Source organism: Herpailurus yagouaroundi, unplaced genomic scaffold (assembly GCF_014898765.1).
Source record: "Herpailurus yagouaroundi ecotype Mexico unplaced genomic scaffold, PumYag 410, whole genome shotgun sequence".
NCBI classification, from domain to species: Eukaryota; Metazoa; Chordata; class Mammalia; order Carnivora; family Felidae; genus Herpailurus; species Herpailurus yagouaroundi.
Window position 1 is genome coordinate 236,113 of NW_024412627.1, and position 20,253 is coordinate 256,365.

At 43.8% G+C, this 20,253-nt stretch overlaps 1 long non-coding RNA gene across 3 annotated transcripts in view; it reads left to right on the forward strand.

Annotated features, from left to right (window-relative positions):
• Nucleotides 1-18,393, forward strand: part of LOC121022460 (uncharacterized) — a 57,314-nt gene extending 38,921 nt beyond the window's left edge. For 2 of the 3 annotated variants that reach the window (XR_005786956.1, XR_005786958.1), the window contains 5 exons: nt 6,994-7,068; nt 7,604-7,716; nt 8,781-9,857; nt 10,954-11,140; nt 18,131-18,393. This is a non-coding gene — a long non-coding RNA (uncharacterized LOC121022460). The remainder of the gene's footprint in view (nt 1-6,993; nt 7,069-7,603; nt 7,717-8,780; nt 9,858-10,953; nt 11,141-18,130) is intronic. The other variant, XR_005786957.1, reaches the window with a different exon arrangement.
• The last annotated feature ends 1,860 nt before the right edge of the window (nt 18,394-20,253 follow it).

The following is a 20,253-nucleotide window of genomic DNA, read 5'->3' on the forward strand; positions in this document are numbered from 1 at the left end:
ATAAACATTAGAAAAAAGAAGTAGAAGTACCAAGTCAAATGATCTTTAAAAACTCTTGATGGGGCGCCTGGGTGGCGCAGTCGGTTAAGCGTCCGACTTCAGCCAGGTCACGATCTAGCGGTCCGTGAGTTCGAGCCCCGCGTCGGGCTCTGGGCTGATGGCTCAGAGCCTGGAGCCTGTTTCCGATTCTGTGTCTCCCTCTCTCTCTGCCCCTCCCCTGTTCATGCTCTGTCTCTCTCTGTCTTAAAAATAAATAAACGTTGAAAAAAAAATGTTAAAACAAAAAACTCTTGATAAGTATTGCCAACTCGGGCTCCAGAAATGCGATTTTAGGTCTTTATATTCCCATCCATTGTGGCCACACATAGTTGATCATACCCTTGCAGACTCTGGGTGTTATCTTTCTATAATCTTTACTAATTTTACAGGTGAAAAATGCTACTCATTATTATTTTGGTGCAAACTTCTTTGATTATTAGTGATATTAAATATTTGTTTTAATTGCATCTTTTTACTAGCAAAGTTTGTCTTTTTTATGTCGTCAAATTCATTAAAGCTTAAAGCTAATCTCACTATGCCCGCTCCCTGCTAACTCTCCTAATATTTTCACCCAAACACCATCATTATTACATGAGATACCCTTTGATGGGTATGTGTTGATCAGCACAAATCTATTTTGGCAGAGTAAGGAAATGTAGTAGATTGAATAACAGGAATATAGAAAGATATTTGGTTAGAGATTTTGTAATTGGGTGTATGCACTTGAGAATATCTTGTTTTTAGAAAAAAAAATAGTTTGAATCAATAGACTTGACTGAACGGAATGTGCTGGCAGAGGAATACGGCATGACCGGCATGATATTTGGATTTGCAGACATTATAAAGAGGAAGATATGGTAAATCTTTAATATTCTGGTGACCCCAAAAGGTGGAAAGGAACTGGGGCAGGATTTGAGAGATGTTCGTGCACAACATTACTTAAACCACGTGGACCAGGCTGGAACACAGAAAAAGAAGGTACATAATGCCCACTTTCCTGGCTATGGCACCTACTTTTTGTTTCTCCCATTGGATCACAGATGTAAAACCTTCAGTACCGGAAGAAAATAACATAATCTTGAGGTAGACAGGATTTCTAATTTTTACGTGATCAATCGCCAAAGAAAACAATCTCTACGTAACCATCAGAAATTTCTACATATAAAGCACTGCACATGTAAAATTGAAAACAGAACCGAAATGTGGGGAAAATATTTGCAACATATATGTAAATAGTTAAGTTCCTTTATGTATATAAATGGAACCCCCAAATAATAAGGAAAATACAGATTTCACCAGAAATGTGACCCTCAGATGTGAATAAACAATTATCTAAAAGAAACTAAGAGATGATAAATGTCTGAAAAACTGCTCAGCTTTGCTCGTATTAAATGCAAATTATTTAAGCAGTGTGATAACACTTCAAAGACATAATATTAATTATAAAATAGCTTGATATAGAACTTGCATAATTACAGGTTTATTTAAAAACAACAACATCCATACTTATATATCGTCTCCCATGTTGATGGTGGTGATTTTTAAGTTATGAGATGATTGTAGGTGATTTCTCTCTCTCTCTCTCGTATTAATTAAAACTTTTTCTATGATAAGTATTAATTGCTTTTGAGACAAAAAGACCAGTTATTTACTTAAGTATTTACTTTCTGTTTTAGTGATAAAATCCAAAGCAGACATTGTTGTATGGAAATGGGTATTCTCATGTCCCCACTATAGGAATATAAATAATAAGTTCAACATTTCTGGGAACTGATTTGTCAGGAGAGAAACTTTCAGAACGTATATACTCTTCAAGCTGATAATTCTGCCTTATTAAATTTATATTAAAATATATGAAGGGCATAGTAGGAACAAGAATATTCATTACAATGTAGCTATTTGCAGTTAAAATTTGTGACAACTTGTATGTTCAAGAAGACAGAACTGGAATATAATTACAGAGTAATTAGTACTGCTCTGAGCATGGTATTTGAAGTGTTTCCAAAAAGTGAGTCATGCTCGAATAAATTTGAGAAATACCATGTTAAACAAAGTCAAATATTTTTCTTCAGTTGTAGGATTTTCAGAGACTTTAATAACTAATGTGCATTATGACAATTCAAACAGGCACTATTTTCCGAACTTATTTTACCACAGAATTTTTTTCTCTCAAGGTAGCTATGGAAATCTTCTAGAACAATGTTCAGAGAACATCAGTTTTGGAAACATTGCCACAGAGAGTCCTTCAAATGGGGTTGTAGGAGAGTATTCTATTATCTAGAAAGATACACAATACATACGAAAATATGTGTCATATAAATTCATTTCATATGAAATGATGAACGATATATCAAATTTCATATCACATGAAATGATACAGCAGTTTACAGAAGAGTAGACATAACGTGATCCCATTAATGGGGGACCACGAGCACATTGGAAAGAAACTGGCCAAAAAAAAATTAACAGCAAAGCTTTTTTTTTTTAATTTTCTTTTATGTTTATTTATTTTTGAGACAGAAACAGAGCATGAGTGGGGGAGATGCAGAGAGAGGGGGACACAGAATCCGAAGCAGGCTCCAGGCTCCAAGCTGTCAGCACAGAGCCTGACGCGGGGCCCGAACCCACCAACCGTGAGATCATGACCTGTGTCGAAGTCGGACGCCCAACCGACTGAACCCCCCAGATGCCCCAGCAAAGTTTTAAAAGTGGTAATGTCTGCGTAATGGAAAATGAGTAATCTTTCCTTTTTTGCTTTTTGCTTATACACATTTAATAGGATTTCACAAGGAACCTATATTACCGTTGAAGTAAGGAAAATGATAAAAGTTATAGAAATGATGTCGGGGAATATGCAATATATTGTTCACAATGTGTTCGCTGTGAAAAAGAGGTTACAAAGCAGTTTGTTCAGTATGGTATCTTTTTAAAAACATTTCGGCGTATGGATAGCCGTGCAGAGAAAAAGGAAATGTACCAAGATATTAAGTTATTACTTGGGGTCACATCTGGGATTACAGATAATTTTATGTAAACAGATCTCTTTCCTGTTGGTCTCTTGTAAGAATGTGACTCAAACCTCTTGATCCTCCAGGGGGAGGGTCTCCAAGGTGGGATGCCCATACCCCAAGGAGGGTGCGAGATGATGTATTGGTTGGGGAACATTATTAGAGCAGTAGTAGTCATGTACATAATGTGTAGTCATGTACATAACATATATTTGCACAGTAGGACTTGTATGAAGTTTGTGTTTCCATACATTAGCAGTGCATTCTCCAAATATTTTCCCACAGGGTATCATAATCAAAGACTGTGCCACTAGTATACTCAACCACTGGCAAGTGCCATCAGTGGCCACACTTCCAGGCTTCTGAAAGATAGTGTCCTGATGACACGGGCTTAAATCTTCCCTCTGGTTTTGCTGACCAAAGGTCCAAAGACCCCAGTTTTCTCCTCCGTTCAGTTTCCGAGGTCCGAATCTCTGCTCTCAGGATAAGGGAAAGGGCATTATATTGGTGAGATAGCCACTAAAGCTAAATACTAAATATACCTGGCCCTTCATCTTCTGGATGCAAGGTGATTGCCATTCTTGGCCCTGTTGGGTGGACCCACGTGACCCAGTTCTGGTCAGAGAGGTTTGAGTCGTAAAGTGTAGAGTAGGCATTTGATTACTGCTGTGAGACCCTCCTTTCTAGCACCATGACCCGTGATGTTTGATATTCTGGGGCTCCCGTCGGGCTGAGGTCTAGAAAGAGGACAAATATGACAGAGAGCAGAGCCCCAGCTCAGTGAGTGGGAAGTAAGTCCCAAGTGTCCATCAAATGGATGAGCAGATACAGAAGATATGTTGTACGTATATATAGTAGAATATTATTAAATCACAAAAGGGAAAGAAAAACTGACATTTGTGACAACACGGGTGAACCTAGAAGACATTATGTTCAGTGGAATGAGCCAGACACAGAAAGACAAATACCATATGTGACCATATGTGATCTCAGTTATATGTGATATCTAAAAAAGTAGAACTCAAGAGAACCCGAAAACAGAATGGGGTATACCAGGGGCTGGAGGCAGGTGTGTGTGTGTGTGTGTGTGTGTGTGTGTGTGTGTGTGTGTGAAATGGGGAGATGTTGGTCAAAGGGTACAAACTTTTAGTTATAAGATGAATAAGTTCTGGGGACCTAATGTGCAGTTAATAACACTGGGCGCCTGGGTGGCTCAGTCAGTTGAGCATCCAACTCTTGATTTTCGCTCAGGTCATGATCCAGGGTCATGGAATTGAGCTCTGAGTCAGGCTCTGCACTGAGCTTGGAGGCTGCTTAAGTTCCTCTCTCTCTCTCTCTCTCTCCCTCTGCCCCTCTCCCCCACTTGCACTCTCTCTCTCTCAAATTAATTAATTAATTAATTAATACCATATTATATACTTGAAATTTGCTAAGAGAGTAGATCTTAAGTGTTCTCATAAAAAAAGTATGTGAAGTGATGAAGGTGTTAGTATATTTAATGTATACCAAATCATCACATTGTGTACTTTAAATATATACAGTTTTTATTTGTCAATTATCCCTCAATAAAGGTGACCAAAAAGAGAAAATAAGCTCTGATTTGTTTAAGCCCCTGAAAGTTGGGGGATAGTTGTTAGTACACACAACCTAATCCCTGCTGACTTTGAGATCAGAGTTCACCAGTTAACTCCAGGTGTTATAGACGGGCTTGAACCCATCCAACGTTGAAGCCCTATCCTTGGTTCTTATGATGAAATGGAATATAATTGCATGTATTTTTTATTTCTTTGTATCATTAAGGACTACTTATTGCTGACCTTCTAAAGGGAATTATTAAGCATTTAAAAATGTTCATCTACAGAAACAAAAGTTAGTAAGTTACTAGATTTTTCCAAAGACTTTAATTTATTTTTCTGCTAAGAAATCTTCTTTTCCTCTTGACCTATTTCCACAATGGGCTCTCCCCAGGCTCCTTTTCTAACGTCTGCCTGGTGGGTAAGGGATTACAGCAGAGTTATAGCTTATGCAGAAGTGAGACTTAAAAGCCAGTGAAGAGAAAACAATACATAAAAATAGTTCATTCTCAAAAATATTTTTCAGGGGTTTTCTAGTTTCAAAAAGTGTTGATCACAGCTCTAAAGCATTAAAACCCTTGGACATTTCTTAAGTTGCTTCTAAAGAATAGTATGCATGACTTTGCACATACAAACCTGCACACATACATAAACATTGACATATATAGTAATCTAAAATACGTCATAAGGGGTACACAAGCATCTGCACCTACACACTAGAATCACACTTAGCATGACAAACACTTGCACTATGAGATTGATGGGGGAAATCGGTGGACTGATGTCAACTGTCTCACGCTCACCTTCAGACATAAGCCTATGGAGCGTGTGGTGGACAGACTTGCCTGCATTATTTAATCATGTTTTCTTTTCCCCGTTGGCCAGCCCTGCAACATGTTTGAATTTTTGAATGTTACATGACTCTTATGGTTAAGCTACGCTTCCTCGGTATGGTATTTGATTCTCTTCTTTCTCTTCTATGGGTTGACTGACTTTCTCCCTTTAAGGAAAGCAGAGCTGGGGCGCCTGGGTGGCTCTGTCGGTTGAGCGTCTGACTTCGGCTCAGGTCATGATCACATGGTCTGTAAGTTCGAGCCCCAAGTTGGGCTCTGTGCTGATGGCTCAGAGTCTGCTCAGGATTCTCTCTCCATCTCTCTGCCACCTCCCTGCTCGTGCTCTGTCTCTCTCTCTCTCTCTCTCTCTCTCTCTCTCAAAACAAATAAACTTAAAAAAAAAAAAAAAGGAAAGCAGACCTAATATATCTATCCAACCATTTGTTACCGAGGAAATTTCCTGTTGGCCAAATGGATACGTGTTCACTCCTAGAAGAGTAGATACGCCATAACCTACATGTGAGCCTCTGCTACCCCTTTTCTGACATCTGGCCTCTCACGAGTTGGGCTCCAGGTGGACGGGGCTGGCTCCTGACCTGGATATTCACTTTGCAGCTCCAGATTTTCCACCCACTCTTCTCCACCCGGTTCTGTGCTCTGGGGGCTGCATCATCGAGCCTCCCTCCCTCACCTGGTTTCTGGCTGTGCGAGGCCAGTGGGGAGCACCAGCAAATGGGAAGGTGGATGAGATAGACATCCATCCCTCCCACGCTGTTCAGGCTGCTGGTTGGGCTTCTTTGTGGATGCCCTGTCCACAACCCTCCAAATCTCCTCAAACACTTGCTTCCTTTGCTTCTTCAAATAGCTGGCTTCCCTTGCTAATGGCTTTTTTCTAATTCTTACTAATGGTCTTGAGGTGCTGCACCCTGTCTGTTGATTTCTCTTATTTCTGCCCACTATTTTCTAAGTGATCCCATCTGGAAATTCTCCTTCAGTTACCCCTTCAAGCACATTATGTATTTCCTGCTGGGGCCTGAACCCTTACAGCCTTATGGGAGCCCGGGTATCACGGGGAAGTTGAAACTATGTCAGTCTTCAATGCAGCCGGTATCCTTGGGGGAAAATGCCTCTCTGTTCTTAAAAATATATATATTATTTAGCAATTAAGAAGTAAAGGCAGGCAAGGAATAATACAATGAATTCCCATGCATCTAAAGAAATAAAAATGTCAGAACGCCTGGGTCGGTTGAGCGCCTGACTTTGGCTCAGGTCATGAGTTTGAGCCCCGTGTTGGGCTCTGTGCTGACAGCTCAGAGCTGGAGTCTGCTTCAGAATGTGTGTGTGTGTGTGTGTGTGTGTGTGTGTGTGTGTTTCTCTCTCTCTGCCCTTCCCCCACACATGCTGTCTTTCTTTCTCTCTCTCTTTCTCTCTCTCTCACTTTCTCTCTCAAAAATAAATAAAGTTTAAAAACATTTTTTAAAAAGAAATAAAGATGTCAATATTGATAAAATCTATCTTTCTAAATAATCTCCTTTGCAGTACATCCCCACGGTGTTTTCGAGCTGAGAATCCAAGCCAGGACCTACCTTGCTCACAAAAAGGACAGATTTCAAGGTGAGCTGTGCCATCTGGGGCATTTCGAAATGTACACGTTGAACCTGTGAGCGAGAGTCTGTGTGTGGCTGAGAGAGAAATCTTTGAGGGAGACTTCGGAGAATGATATGCTTGACCCAGCAGCAATTCTATGCAAGCAACTGCTCTTCTCTGAGTCGCTGGGTGCGAGTTGAGAGCACCAGCTTCGGAATGGGACAGGATTGCCCGCATGGCGAGCTGGACTCTTTTATTCGTGTCCTCTGTGACCTTGAAGGAGCATTTTGAGGGAGCTCCTTGGCTGCAGAGGCCCATTCTCGACACCGGAAGACACGCCCAAGGTGGCACGGTGTTGAGGATGTAATGTTGTGTATGGGAGCACTCACTGTGCCGAGAGCTTACAGTCGCGAGGGGGAATGAGGTACGCAGGCTGATGAATACGATGCGAGGTGACGTGCCGTGAAGGTGGTGAAACCTTACGGCTAGATCGTCAAGGTTGCGCGGAGGGAATGGAGGAAAGAATCTTGGAACCATAGCGCCCAGCTCCCTTGCCATGCAGGTGACGACGCGGACAGGACCCCGGTTTCTAGCTCCGACCCAACTCCCACTGTCTGCTCTCCACTGTGTTACCTCTCACGCCCATTCCGGCTCAAAGTGGCAGTTTTATTCTAGGTAAGCAAGATATCAGCACAATTCCACTCTTTTCCCTTTTTAGAAATTTAAAGTAGCACATATTGCAGGGATAAGAAAATCCAGATAAGCAAAGAGCTCTGTAGTTGGCACGACCGTGCCAAGGCAATTCCCACTGGCTGACTAGAGTAGGCAAGAGCATGGGTTCTGGAACATGCCACCGAAAGACTGTCCTGGCCCTAACTCCAGCCAGGCTCCTGTGAGTCCTCTTTCTGATGAGGTCTCGCCCTTGGGCTCCGTCCTTGGCCCATTCAGTCCAGTTTTAGCAAGAATCCTGCTGGGGCAGTTTAGTGAAAATCCCCCACCTTTGATATCTGATTAGATTCCTCCCCCTCCAGCCTTGGTATCTGACAAGCCATGACATCGGACCCAATTCCTTCTTCCCCCACCCTTGATATCTTATCACCCTGGCCTGCCTTGAGTAAAACTCCTGTGCAGTTGGTTTAGGAGATATCCCCCCTACCTTGATGCCCCCTTTTAATAATTTCCCATCCGCGGACCCCCGGCCCGATCCTTGACCGCAAATCTCTACTTGTTCTTGTTGTTTGTGAGGTTGAGCCGATCTCTCTTCTCTACCACAAAACCCCCATCGCAGTGGTCCCCCTGAAAAGAGTCTTATCATTTTTAGCAAGAGCCACGAATAATTTTTTTTCTTTAGCATTACTACCTGGGTTCAAATTCCAGTTCCGCTATTTATGGTCTGTGTATTATTCTCTTTATTTACAAAATGAAAATGGTAAGACCTGCCTCATAAGCGTTGTGTAGGAATTAAATGAAGTGATCTATCTATTTATATCTGTATCCGTATCCGTGTGCCGACCTATATCCATCTAGGACAGTGCCCGGGACCTGGCGACACTCCATACTTTTTGGCTGTTATGATTTCTTCCACTAGAATATAAGCCTTGCAGGTAGACTTTGAGTGTCTGTTTCCACTGCCCTGTGTCCAGTGATTCAGGAAGCGTCCAGGACATGGTAAGCTTTCAGTAAATACTTGATGAATGAATAAATGACTGAATGCATTTCTCTGTTTCCCTTTCGCAGAGTTTGGAGGCCGTGGTGAAGTCCTCACGCCTGCCCAAGGTGACAGAACAAAGCCTCGTGTCGTTTCCTCTGTGCAGTAGCCAATTAAGGACAGAGAGTGCTTTAGGGTGTATGCACTCATTCATTCACTTGACAAATATCTAGTGGTGGCAAGTGGTAGAGATAAAGAGAGGACTAAGACTCCGAGTGGGGGCAGAGAAAGATCACATACAAGGTACAGGGGATTTCCAGCATCCTTTCCAAGCTAGTTGCTGCATCAAGGGAAGAGCACGTGTTGGCAAGCGACGACGTTAGAGAAGTAGCCGGAGGCCACATCGTGGAGGACTTTGCGGGCCTGAGTTGGGTTCCACAGAAGCAATCCCTAAGACCGGGATTCAGATGCCAGTGATTCCTTAAGAAGTGCTCCTTATAGAAGCAGCAATGGAAAAGGAAGCACATGAAGAAGGAGGAGGAGGAAGAGGAGGGACAGGAGGCGAGGAGGAGGAGGGAGAGGGAGGAGAAGACTTCCCAATGGAAAACAGCATTTGCAAACCATATATCTGATAAAAGAGGTTCATATCCAAAAGATACTTTTTAAAAGGCTCCTATAACTCAACAGCAAAACAAACACAAAGCGTCTACTTTTAAAATAAGCCAAAGAGCTGAATAGACGTCCGTCGAAGGAAGGTATATGAATGGCCAACGTGTGCTTGAAAAGATGCTCAACATCACCCACATTAGAGAAATGCAGATCAGAAGCACAGTGAGCTATCGCATGCCGGCTACAATGGCCATCGTCACAAAGTCAAGAGATAACCGATGCCGGTGAGGATGTGGAGAAGAGGCAACACCGTGCACCACGGGTGGGAATGGAAGCTGGTCCAGCCACGACGGGAAACAGGATGGAGGGTCCTCCGAAGGTTACAAATGCACCTACCACGTGAACCAGCAATGCCACTTTTGGGTCTATAGCCAAAGGAGTTGAAAACGGGATCTCGAAGAGATATTTGCACCCCGTGTTCATTGCAGCGTGACTTTATAATCGAGACAGGATAGCAACATGAGTGTCCATCGACAGAGGAATGAATGAAGAAGATGTGGTATGTATATACAAGGGAACATTATTCAGCCAGAAAGGGGGGGAGGGAATCCTGCATTTGTGACAATATAAATGGACCTTGAGGGCATTCTGCCAACTGAAATAAGTCAAACAGAGAAAAACAAATACTGTGTGATTTCACTTACATGTGGAATTTAAGAGCAAAACCGAAAAAACAAAAGCCACGCTCATAGAAAGAGATCAGATTTGTGGTTATCAGAAGCAGGGGGGTGGAGGGTGCGGATGAGGAAATTGGAGACAGGTGGTCAAAGGTCCAAATTTCCAGTTAGAAGATAAAGAAGTCCTGGGCATGTGATGTACAACGCAATGACTATAGCTAACACTGCGGTAGGTACGTGGAAGTTGGCAAGAGCGTAAATCCTAAGAATTCTCATCACAAGAAAAACAATTTTTTCTCTCTTCCTTCCCTCCTTCCTTCTTCCTTCCTCCTTCCTTCCTTCTTCCTTCCTCCTTCCTTCCTTCCTTATTTCTTTCTTTCTTTCTTTCTTTCTTTCTTTCCTCCTTCCTTCCTCCTTCATTTCTTCCTTCTTTCCTTCCTCCTTCCTTCCTTCCTTCCTTCCTGTCTTCTTTCTTTCTTTCTTTCTTTCTTTCTTTCTTTCTTTCTTTCTTTCTTTCTTTCTTTCCTCCTTCCTTCCTTCCTCCTTCATTTCTTCTTTCCTTCTTTCTTTCTTTCTTTCCTTCTTTCTTTCTTTCTTTCTTTATCTATATCAGATGATGGATGTTAACCAATTGTGGTCATCATTTCACAATATATGTAAGTCAAGTCACACTGTTCAAAAGCTTGAGCAGGGCTGTATGTCAATTATATCTCAATAAAACTGGGTGGGGAGGGAGAAGTGCTTCTAGAAAAATCTGATTAGAGAATGGGAGGAGCAGGGTGGAGAAGGCAGGAGGCCCACTGTGGTTGTTAGTGTCCAGGAGGGCCCCCGATCATCCTCACTGCCTGGTACCCTTTCTCGCTGTCCTGTCCCACGTTGTGCCGGCTGCTCTGTGTGACCGACAGCAAATAGCCCAAGTGACGATCTGTGCCTTCTGAGATTAGGTTCTGTTTCTGTGCTCTCTTGCTGACTTACTAGCTCTCTCCTCTTGGATCATTTGCTTTGGGAAAAGACAGCTGCCACGTCGTGTGAGCAGCCCTATAGAGAGGCCCATCTGGCAAGAAACCGAAGCCTCCTGCCAACAGCCATGTGAGTGATCTTGGAAGCAGACCCTCCGTCCCCATAAGACGACTGCAGCCCCTGCTGACAACCCGCCTGCAGCCAGGTGAGCCGCTCCCGGATTCCTGACCCTCAGATACTGAACGAGATGATAAATGCTTGTTGTTTTAAGCCATTAATTTTGGAAGGAGGTTGCAATGCATCAGTGGATAAATGAGGTACCCAGCAAGGATGTGATTTTAGGCAAAGTCCTGGCCTCGACTTGATCTGCAGGGGAACTCTGGAGTGTCAGTTGGTCCCTACTTGAAGCAAGGGAGCTGGGTTTTCCTGCTCTTAGTTCAGTGAGTCGTAGGCTGCCTTGACTTTTGCTTCTCTGTACTTGGGGGCGGAGGCTCCACCCGTGCGGATTCTAGAGAGAGTCTAAGGTATGCGTCCTTTGATGCAAAGGTTACAGAAGCTGGGGGACGCAGGGGGAGAGGTACCCAGAAATCTTAGAAGGGATTCAAGGGATATGGGCTGAGCCCTGATAGGACTAACAAGGACATACCTGGCCTTGGGCTTTGCCCTGTAGATGATAGGGAGCCATCACAATTCAGACAAGGATGGTTCTGGTTAGTCCCTTCTGCCAACAAACACTCTCTGTGAGAAACAATCAAGTATCAGAGATCTGACTTCTGCAGCCCTCGCTTTGCTGTTCCCTACCTTTTCTCTCTAAATGGTAGATACACAAATATATATTATAAATATAATCCGTGTGTAACTCTGACTTAATGAGTAACACAGCTTTTTCTTCCTCAAAGAATTGTCAACATCTTTTTTATAAGTGGTTTAAAAAAAAAAAACAGAACTTGACACAGCGATCTCTGGCTTTGTACACTAGAGGCATTTCTAAGCAAAAAAAAAAAAAATTTTTTTTTTAAATTTTTTTAAAGTTTATTTATTTTCAGAGAAACAGGGTGAGCGGGGGAGGGGCAGAGACAGAGACAGAGAGAGAATCCCAAGCAGGCTCCACGCTATCAGCGCGGAGCCCAATGCCGGTCCGGAACTCACGAACCACAAGATCATGACCCGAGCCGAAACCAAGAGTCGGACGCTTAACCGACTGAGCCTCCCAGGGCCCCCCCCCCATATTTTTACATTATTGAAAATAATGATTATTTTAATGATTCATCAAACTATCAATTAAAAATAAATGAAGTAATTTATTTTCTGTTCGGGCTATGATCACACTGGCAGCCCAAGAAGCCTTAGTATAATCAGGCCAGAGATGCCAAGGGTGGGAAGGAAGTAATGGACACAGGTAACATTGGGAAGCAGAGGGGGTAGGAAAGTGATGGAGACTTGGGTCGAGGAAGAGGGAGAAATGACGGATGCTTCCAAGGCTCTTCACGTGGGTGAGAGAGAGAGAGAGAGATGGAAACAGAAACAGAGATTGTTTAAATACTGAAGAAGAACTTTTTTTTTTTAATTTAATGTTTATTTTTGACACACAGAGAAAGACAGAGCACGAGTGGGGGAGGGGCAGAGAGAGAGGGAGACGCAGAATCCGAAGCAGGCTCCAGGTGCCGAGCTGACAGCACAGAGCCCCACGCGGGGCTTGAACTGGTCAACCCCGAGATCATGACCTGAGCTGAAGTTGGACGTTCAACCCACTGAGCCACCCAGGTGCCCCTGAGGAAGAACTCTGGGCATACAGCCTTAAGCTCTTCAGGCTGGTTTCCCTCTGCCCCCTGTCCCTTCTCTATATTCAGCTTATTAAATGTCTACTCCAAGAACCGTGCTAACGCTGTGAGAGCTGTGCTAGCAATGTAGATAGTTTTTCTGTCTTGAACTTGAGGCAAGATGAGGGATGTAAACAAATAATCATGACACTGCATGATAAAAAGACAGTAGTTTTGGAAAATAGAGATTTTCTTTTTTTTTTTTTTTAATGTTTTGATGTTTATTTATTTATTTATTTATTTAACGTTTATTTTTGAGACAGAGAGAGACAGAGCATGAACGGGGGAGGGGCAGAGAGAGGGAGACACAGAATCTGAAACAGGCTCCAGGCTCTGAGCTGTCAGCACAGAGCCCGACATGGGGCTTGAACTCATGGACCGCGAGATCATGACCTGAGCCGAAACCAAGAGTCCCAGGCGCCCCTGTTTATTTATTTTTTGAGACAGAGAGAGAGAGAGAGATCAAGCAGGGGAGGGGCAGAGGGGGACATAGAGAGAATCCCAAGCAGGCTCCACAGTGTCAGCTCAAAGCCCGACACAGGGCTTGAACCCCGAACCGTGAGATCATGACCTGAGCCAAAATCAAGAGTCAGATGTTTAACCGACTGAGCCACCCAGGTGCCCCTGTTCTCTTCCTTCTTGAACTTCGCCTTCCCTCATCTCCATTTTCTTCTCGTCCATCAATTCCCTGGGTCATTTAACATCTTAGCTAAAATCTCTGTGCCCTGCCTCTGTTTCTGTGTGCCCCGCCCTGCCCGTCCTGCTGTGCTGCTTAGCTCCGAGGTCCCCGTGGAAAGCTTTTCCACTGAATCAAACCGTGCATGTGTCTGCATTGATGTTTTCTGTGTTGGTTGGGTTCCCCTGAGAGGCTGGTGCCCGAAATGTAGAATTTGATATTCAGTAACGCTGCATGTGGGGCTCACAGTATATACCCGTGTCTCAGGTGTGCAAGTGACAAGGTGTTAAGGTTTCAGAGAACTGTCACTCCTTAGCAGACACACATAGTTCATAGGGATCATCATTACCACTTGGATTTTCCAGTCCCCAGTCCCCCTGGGTTTTCAGGGCTCTGCCTGTGCTCACAGCAGCAAGCCAGACCCTCATCCCTGGGGCTCTCCTGGGGAAACAGGCTCATGGCGGCCAATGGGATTGGCAAGGATTCTGTTGGAACTAATGAGTTCTCCGGTTACTTGGAGTGGCCTCAACCGTCCCTCCCCAACCTACTTCCTCTTTGCTATTATTATCCGACTCCCGCTCAGATGGTCCCATTTTGTCCCAGCAGCTTTACATGATGCGGGGAGAGGAGTTGGCAAGATGGAACCCAACTCGGGCTCGGAACTGAAGATGCTTTAATTCTCAGCTTTGAACCACCTCCGATCTTGAAATGACTGAAACTAGCATGGTCTAAACACAACAGGAACCAATTCTCGCTGTGACCCGACTGCTGATTGGGTCTGGATCTTAGTCTCTGCCCTTTCTTCTCTCGTCCGAGGTCGCAAGGGGCTTGGTCTTTTCTCTTGTGGGTTTGCGGAAGTAAAACTAACAAACTTATCTACCCGCCACAGGTAGTCAACCACAGGAGATGCTACCTGGGCATAAGAGTATTCTTGTTATAAAAGGAATCCGCGTGAGCCTTTTCAGCCAGACCCAGGTTTGGGTTAGACTTGGCAAGCTGGCAGTTTCTTTCTTCCATGGCTTCTGTTATTGTGCTATTGAGTCTGAGATCAGAGTGAGGCTGGGCCGGGTAGACTGTGGCAAGGCTGTTCAGCTGGAGGGCCAAATAGTGTTCTCTAGCTCCTGATGTAGAGACACTAAGAATTTCTATCTTCCAGTCATTTAAAAAAAGTGCACACAAATGTGGCATCTGGGTCACTCATTCGTTCATCAATCTCAGTATGTGATACAAGTGAGGTGAGGTGGTGAGGCGAGCCCTTGGTTGGTCCTCAGGCAGCAAAGAAAATTGTCAGCTACTGTTTTCAACCTCAAGTGGTGTCGCAGTGGGCAAGAAAAGGTGCCTTTACGTTTGCTGAATCATAGAGGGGTCTAGCGTCCCTCCCTCATCTTCTTTGGGATCCGATTTCCATGACTGTATACTTTCCCATAATTTTTCTTGACCCCTTTTCAACTATTCTTGTTCTTTTTCATAACGCTTTGTGTTTTTTCCCAAAGCTGGCTCCCCCACATGAGTGGAAGCTGATTCTATCTGTCAGATAAGAGTTGGCATCGGATTTCAGGATTTCATTGTCTAACTCATGTCCAGGCGTGGGCGAGGCTCTCTGGGGGGTGCTCCTTGCGTATGCTTCTTTCAATCTAGACTTAGAGGGACGCCTGGGTGGCTCAGTCAGTCGAGTGTCCAACTCTTAGTTTCAGCTCAGGTCATGATCCCAGGGTCGTAGGATCGAGCCCTGTGTCAGGATCTGTGCTGAGTTTAAGATTCTCTCTCTCTCTCTCTCTCTCTCTCTGTCCCTCTCCCCCACTTATTCTCTCTCTCTTAAAAAAAAAAAAGACTTAGACAAATCATCTGCTTCTCCATACAACTACCACACAATGATGATTTAAGGATGAAATCACTACAATAGCCACTGCAGTTCAAAAAGATGTGTGAGGGAAAGAGATATATGGCAACCACTCGTCCATAGCTATTCTGACATCTAGCCAGGCAAATGTCTGTTCCTTGATTAGCGCTCAGTATTAGACCTTGAGAGTTATTGCCATGGCTCTTGTCTTTACCCTGTGGGCTTCTGAGTCTACACTCTGAGTCATTCTTTCCTTTCTTCCCACCCACCCCCCCCCCGCCGCCCCCAGCTTTACTGAGCTATAATTCACATATAACATGGTATAAGTTTAAGGTGAACATGTAATGGTTTGATATACGTATAGGTTGCAAAATGATTACTGTGATAAAGCTAGTTAACACATTCGTTTCCTCACATAGTTACAAATTGTGTGTGTGGTAAGAACATTTAAGATGTTCTCTCTTAGTAACTTTCAAATATGCAATACAATATTGTTACCTGTAATCACCATTCTGGCCACTAGATTCCCGGAACGTATCCACCTGAAAATTGGAAGCTTATACTCTTTGAATGCCTTCACCCATTTTCCACTCCTGCATCCTGCCCCCGACAACCACCAATCTGCTCTCTGATTTTTTGAGTTTGTTTTTTTAGAATCCACATACAAGCGATCGTGCAGTATTTGTCTTTCTCTGCCTGAATTATTTCACTTAGCCTAATACCCTCAAGGTTCATCCGTGTAGTTGCAAATGGCAGGGTTTCCTTCTTTGGTATGACTGAATAATAATTCCAGTGTGTGTGTGTGTGTGTGTGTGTGTGTGTGTGTGTACCAAGTTTTCGTAACCCATTCATCTATTGATGGACACTTGGATTGTCTTCATATCTTGGCTAATTGCAGGTAATGCTGTAACACACATGGGTTGCAAATATCTTTTTGAGCTGGTGATTTCATTTCCTTCAGATACATACCCAGAAGTGGAAATCCCGGGTCAAAGGGTGGTTTATCTTTAATTTTTTGAGGCACCTCCACACTGTTTCCCACTGTGGCTGCACCAATTTATGTTCCCACCCACAGTGCACAAGCGTTCATTTTTTTTTCACCTCCCCAAGTGGCTTGAACTTCCTCACAGTATGGTGGCCTCAAGGTGGTCAGACTTCTTAAAAGGTGGCTCAAGACAAGAAGAAAACTACACCATTGTTTTCTCATTTGTGGCTTCAGAAGTCATAGCACATTACTTCTATCATATTCTATTGGATACACGTGAGTTACAAGCCTGCCCAGATCCACGAGGAGGAGACAGAGGCTCCCCCTCTTGATGGAAGGATTGTCAAAGAATATAAACATACATAAACATATATAAAATATAAAGATATAATTGGTGGACATATCTTAAAACCGATATAATATCTCAGCTTTAAACACATTAATTCACAATATTTCTACTCCAGTTATACGATAGAGAATTTTCCTAAAAATTGAGAGACAGTGAGCTGTGCTGGAGATAATTCTCAGTTCAAGGACCTGGACATATCTTTTTTTAGATATCCAAAGGACTAGCCCAGGATTGGCAAACTTTTTCTGCAAAGGGCCAGATTGTAAATATTTTAGGCTTTGCAGGCCAGATGGTCTCTGTTGCAACTCCTTGACTCTGCTGTTATAGTACAGAAGCAGCTGTAGACAACACATAAACAAGCGAGCGTGCATGTATTTCAATAAAACTTTATTTATAAAAACATGCAGTGAGCCAAACTTGGTCCACAGGTCATTGTTGGCTGACTCCTGGACTAGACCATGGTTCTCTACTGAGCTCCAGACTAGCCATGGAGGGGGCAGGGCTCAGTGGTAGATATCAAAAAAAAAAAAATGATGCTGATGTTGGCAAGTCTGGGCTTAGGTAGCTTGAGACCCTTTCTCTACCGACCTCTGATGGTGGCTGATTGAGGGTCTGAAGGCACTCCTGAATTTCCCTTAACATCAAAGTACCAGCTGGGAGAGTTTACCTAAAAATGTGTTTACATGAAAATATAATTTCTCTTGCTGGACAAGGTAGATCCCCTGTTAAAGCTCAGTGATTGTTCAGTCTTGGCTGGTGGACAGCAAAAATCATGGCGCTCAGCAGGTCCTTGAAAAATCTTCTAGGGCCCTGCTTAGTAGAGAGGATGGAAACGATTCAAGTCCAGGACTCTAATTTCCAGAAAAAGTCTCTGTCGGATTAAGGCAATTCCTCTGTCTCAAGAGACAGTCTGGTAAACCTGAAAATCATCAGAACAACAGTTTTCAGTGCGGACCAAATTAGAAACACAACATTAAGATTTAGGGCACAGTAAAGGCTGATAGAGAGATTAGGCTCCCTCATTATCAGAAGAACATCAAAGGGGATCAATGATCTCTGACTCGGCCCCTAATTCATCACCTATCCCTTTATGGCCAGCGTCATGGCCAGATCTTGCCCTTTCTGGTTAGGAATCTGTGTTAGTACAAAAAGGAGAGAGAGTGACATTTGACTTAATGTCATGACCCCTTGTCTGCTCTATCTGAACTCCCAAGTTAAATCGGCTCTGGTTATTTATATGGTTTCTGGGGCTGTGTGTCAAGGGGGAAAGTGTTCACTCTTATTTATGGTTCTAACTCAAAGGCTAAGCTATAAGGTAAAACAGCTAACACGTCGCCCAATAGTTGCACACCATTATTTTGGTACAGAGTTACATTTGCACTCTTTGTCGTAACTTCAGTCCAGGCACTCGGGGAAATGGGGTTGCTGCCATGGAAGGAGCCCGTCTTTCTCCTGCAGTCTTGTTTGTCTGGCCTTTCTCCTCTATTCCTTTTGATCTTGTAACCGCAGGGGTTTGACCTTACAGGGTTCGGCCATGACTATAACTGTGTAACACACAGACGTGGATCGATTACTGATACAGCCAACACACTTCCAAGGCTCGGAACTACAATGAGCTTCTGAAGATGAGGCAGTAACTTCCAGAGCACGGAAGACAGAAAAGATCCAGCGTTCGAAGGTGGCGAGGTGCAGAAGCGATCTGTTTTGAAAGCTTATCCTGCCAATTACTGGTCAGTGCGTGTGGCATCCATCCATTCGTCCAATCTCTCTGCCGTTCAATGCCTTTACCTGGGAAATGGAGGTGATTTTCTATGCTCCATAGGGCTCTCGTGGAGATTGTGTGACATCACTGATTGTTATTGTGACTTTGCCAAGCGGCTTGCTGTGGCCGGAGGAATGTAGTTGGAAGTGACACCCCATGAATTCTGAGCCCGGGCTTTAAAGGCATTGTGTGTTTTTGCTGGCTCCTCAGGGAGCCACTCTTCTGCCTCCCAGGTGCCCTGGGCCCCAGAACGGGAGCAGAGTGACCCCAGGTGACATGAGCCAGACCTGAAGCCTGGCCAAGCCCAGGAGCACGCCGCTGAACCCTAGCTGAGCTGCAGGCGCGGGAATGAGAAGTAATTGCCTACTGCTTTCGGCCACTGATACTTTGTAATTGTTTGTTATGTGACAACAGCTAACTGATACAGCCCCGGAGAGATGAATCAAAGACACAATGAGCTTTCAGCCCAGGCATGTGGGAGACAGAGGAGGGAGGGTCACGCTCTGGGAGAAACTCATCGTGTGATCGTGGAGCAGTGCACTTTGTCTATCTGGTTCTTGTTTCTTCTAATGTGAGGAGATTATATCCTCATTGTAGATGGCCCCATATAATCGCAGTTCTAGGTAAAAACTTTCTGTATCTATAGACTTACTGTCCTATGTGTATAGATCAATCTGTAATATTTGTTCAGAAACGAGAAGCCTGAAAGGGCCCCGCTGACTTCAGTAAAATGACGAACAACACGGATACATTGAATAGGACCTTGTTTCTAAATTCCTGCAACAGTATGGAGAAGGACCCTCAGCCTTGGAAAAATTAGCTTTAAGGCCAATGAAGGGAGCTAGTTGTATAAGAAAGTTTGCGACCTCTTTCTCACAAAGTTATCCCAAAGTGATAGCACAAGCCAATTATATAAACTTTTAGCTTTAGAGAAGATTTAAAGCCCAGGGGCCATGGATGAATTTCATCAGCTAGTATAGTGTGCTTTAAAAAGAAGTTACTTGACAACGTGGAAGGATGGAGGCGATTACATACACATACATTTCCATAAAAATACAATTTCTTTTGTAACATTCCAAGATCTGACAACACAGATCTTCTAGTAAAGCAAAAAAACAGCCATTTGGAGCACGAGTGAGAGCTTTCTCCTTTTGATAGGAATTAACATTTCTTTCTTTAAAGAAAAATAAAAAGTTTATTTTTGAGAGAGAGAGAGAGCGTGCATGAACATAAGCAGGGGAGGGGCAGAGAGAGAGAGAGAGAGAGAGGGAGAGAGAGAATCCCAAGCAGGTTCCACGCTGTCAGCATGGAGCCTGACGTGGAGTTTGAACCCACGAATTGCGAGACCATGACCTGAGCCGAAGTCAAGAGTTGGCCACTCAACCGACTGCACCACCCAGGGGGCCGGGACTTTACATTTCTGATTTACCCCAGTGCTCATCTGACCAGCACTATCTGCCTTGCCCCCGAAACCCGTGGAGTTTATTATCCTTGGTTTTGACAAACCCTAATGACTGATCCTAAACTGGTCTAGATACAGAGGTCTTGATTACGTGAAAATCACCATCCATAGTTTTAAATCGTCGTCATGAAAAGTAACTAGATCCTTTCTCAAGGAGCTCTGTGGTGTGTCCATCCCGGCAACTCAGAGACCTACTTTTCTAGATACTTTATAGAGAACAAGTTTGCTTGGGGTCTTCTTTCAATGGTTGGATGTTGAAAGGGCAGTTGAACCCTGAACCCCTCTTCTCATCTCCTGCCTTGTTCCTTCTCCTTTATTCCACATTTCGGTCAATAGTGTCACCCATTCACTCAGACTAGACACCTACAGATCCGATTTTCTTCTTTCCTTCACACCCAAGCTAATTCACACCCAAGTTACAACT